Genomic DNA, 3,310 nt, shown 5'->3' with positions numbered 1-3,310 from the left:
CCCTGCTTCTGACGCTTCTGCCAGACACGGACCCGTCCCTTCACGTCCTCAGCTGTAACTTGAGGGCTCAGCTGCCCCTGCTACACTGGGGGTTTCCCAAAGTGGCCAGAGAGACTTCTCTTTGCCATATCAACCTCTTCCGAACTTGTGGCTGAGGAAAGAGTCACTGAGCCTCCCTCGAGCTAACAAGGCTTGCTGACCCAAGATCAGGCTTGGTGCCTGTGACCATGCTCGCTGACCCACGTCTAGACAGAGGTTTCTCCTTTTGCAGGGGCCTGGCTCAGAGCCAGGTCCCATCTCTTCAGGAGCCTTCTCCAGTCTTCGTTGAAGTTGCGACAGCCACCTCCTCAATCTGCCATCGGCACATGGGCACTTGCCGTGTCTTTGAAGACATGCCAGGCACAGGCGCTGCAGAAGTGTGAGTGGCCGCAGGGCATGAGGCGGGTGTTGGCAGTGTTGTGGAAGCAGATGACACACTCCTCTCCTGACGTGACTGGAAAAAGGAGACAGCACGGGTCAGGGCACACATAGGGTACGCCACCTACCTGCACATGGTCTTACCACAGGGCAGGAAAGCTCAGTGTGCCAAGGAACTGTGCCCTGAGAATCCACTCCGTACAATCGAATGAAAACCAACAAAATACACAACAACCCCTTATCTTTGCTGCGCCTCCTAATGTCAGCTACCTGTGGTCTGAAACTATCAAATGGAAAGTTCTAGAAAAAAAAATCATGAGTACTAAATAATTGTTATTACTGTATGCCGTTACCATTGTTCTACTTTATTATTAGTTACAGACCAATCAAACAGTAGTGATAAAAGTGGGGACAAGGGAATCAGAAGTTCAAGGTCATCTTCAGTTACATATAGTGAGTTTGAGCCAGCCTGGACTACATGAGACTGTCTCAAAAAGAAAGAAAATAAGTAGGATGGTATATAGCCGAGGTGTAGAGCTTGCCTAATGCGTGAGACCCTAGGGCACCTAGGCAAGCCCTAGTTCTAGGTTTAGTCCTCAGTACAAGGGGCGGGTGTGGGGGGGGACAAAACCAAACCAACCCACATCCATCCCTACACTAATCATAAAGCTTTAACGATAAATAGAATATAAGGAAAGGGAAAAAAAACTTGCTAGATTCACATGGTATATATGGTCGAGTTTCTCCCCAGTACTTTAATTTTTTTGGTTAGCTGGAGATCCAAGTTTGATTCCCAGCATCCACATGGCCGCTTCCAACTGTCTGTAACTCCAGCTCCAGAGGATCCAGTTCCCTCTTACGACCTCTGAAGGCACCAGCACATACGTGGTGCATACAATTTTCTTTTAATTTTTTTTTTTAAAGAAAATTTGAGAGCCAGTGGTGGTGGCACACGCCTCTAATCCCAGCACTCAGGAGGCAGAGGCCATTGGATCTCTGTGAGTTCCATGGCAGCCTGGTCTACAGAGCTAGTTAGTTCCAGGACAGCCAAGGCTACACAAAGAAACCCTGTCTCAAAAAAAACAGAAACAAAAACAAAAATCAAAACAAGAAAAAAAAATGAGATTAAAGTAAGCTATAATCCCAGCACTTGAAAAAGTGTTCAGAGTAAATGTGAGGCTAGATTAGATCTCATGAGACTGTTCCAGAAAAGAGGGGTGTCTGCTCGTGGTTCTCCTAATTGGGAATGATCTAAAAGGCAGAAACATCACATTGTTTCTGGATCTCTAGCGGGCAGTGAACTGTGGAGACATCTCTGGTACCTAGAAAGATGGCTTTGAACAGCCTAACTCCCCAGCCACTTCCCTAGGTGCCAGGATGCTGGGAAGTCTGCTCACCTTCAGACTGTGGCACTGCCTCCCCGTTGGTGATCCAGGCATCAGCTTTGGGATCTAAGCAGAAAAGGAGGTTCAGGGCCAGCCCAGCAGCTCCAGGCAACAACACGCACGCACACATGCATGCATGCACGCACACAGTTTCTTCAGCGGCCACTGCCTTCCTCACTGCTGATCTCAGCTGAGAGCGCTCACATCTTTGCTGGTTTTTTTTGTTTTGTTTGTTGTTTTTGTTTGTTTGCTTGCTTGCTTGCTTGCTTGCTTGCTTGCTTGCTTGCTTTTTCACCTGTGTATGGGTGAACTTCTGCTTAAGCGGCAAGGCCCCATCTAAATGCTTTCTCCTTTGTGAAACACGACCAGCCTTCTAACATTATTTAGGCATTGGTCTTAAATTTTATCATCCTTTAGAACAAGGCTAAGTCTTTTGCCCATTTCAAATCTCTGATGCCCATCCTTACACTAGGCCATGGACTGATAGCATTCTGAACTTGAAGGAATAAACAGTTTCTACCAGGGCCTCTAGACAGGTGCATGAAGCCACCTGGAATTCTGTCTCCACGCCACACACTCCAGAAACCACAGTGTTCGGGACCCCAAGGATTGTCTCCACCCAGCAGCTCGATGGCTTTTGTGGTCCCGTACACATCCATCACCGCCCAGAGCGGGGCGCCCTGGGCCAGCACGTCTTTGCGCAGCAAGAGGGGGCGGCCAGCGTTGACCTTGGCGAAGAGCCAGCCTCGGCGGTTCACCAGAAGCAGACCACATTCCCCGCGCGAACGAAGCCCTCTGGAAGCAACGCCGCCCACGTGGGGCTCTGCTCCTCTAGGTCGGGGCACACGAAGGGGGCAGGCAGGCCGGGGCCACGTGCGCAGGGTCCAGGCGCCTTGTGAAGCCCACGCGGAGGCCACCGCCACCAGCCGGCGCTCGACCTCTGTGTCTCAGCACGCGCAGCCGCTAACAACGCTCGCCGGGCCACACGGGCCGCGCATGGCTGAACACGATCGCCATCGTGTGGAACGTATGGAGCGCCTACGCTGCGCGGGTGCTCCCGCAGGTCATCCAGATGCACCTTGCGAGACCGGCGGTGGCATCCCCGTGGAAACTAAGAGCCTCGCGGGGCACCTCAGCGTCTGTGGGGCAGAGCGAGTAGACCTGTCAGTGAGGGCCCAGCCTAACCCACCAGTTTCCCCCGGAAAACGACCAGCACCCTAGGCGACCCTGGCCTCCTCCTGGGGGCCACTTTGACTGCCCAAAGTTCCCTGGCACCCCTCCACTCCCCAAAACACTCAAGCCCCAACCCACAAGCACCAAGCTAGCCCACCTCTACCTGCTCCGTCCCCAATCAGTCGCCCCTTCTGCCTGGAATGAAAGTTCAAAGAACCTATATCTAAGCCCTGTCTAAACAGCCCTGAGCCATGGGCATTACTGGGATTGAATATAGAAAAAGCAGCTTTGCTTGGTGGATGGTGCTCTAATTCCAGCGCTGTGGAGGTAAAGGC

At 51.9% G+C, this 3,310-nt stretch overlaps 1 pseudogene; it reads right to left on the bottom strand.

The window, feature by feature from the left end:
- Positions 1-223: 223 nt before the first annotated feature.
- LOC114690574 lies at positions 224-2,819 on the bottom strand (annotated as a pseudogene).
- Between the last annotated feature and the right edge of the window lie 491 nt (positions 2,820-3,310).

This window comes from Peromyscus leucopus, unplaced genomic scaffold, assembly GCF_004664715.2.
Source record: "Peromyscus leucopus breed LL Stock unplaced genomic scaffold, UCI_PerLeu_2.1 scaffold_151, whole genome shotgun sequence".
In the NCBI taxonomy this organism is placed as follows: Eukaryota; Metazoa; Chordata; class Mammalia; order Rodentia; family Cricetidae; genus Peromyscus; species Peromyscus leucopus.
Note: the sequence above shows the minus strand (reverse complement) of the source record. Positions and strands in the feature narration are given on the sequence as shown.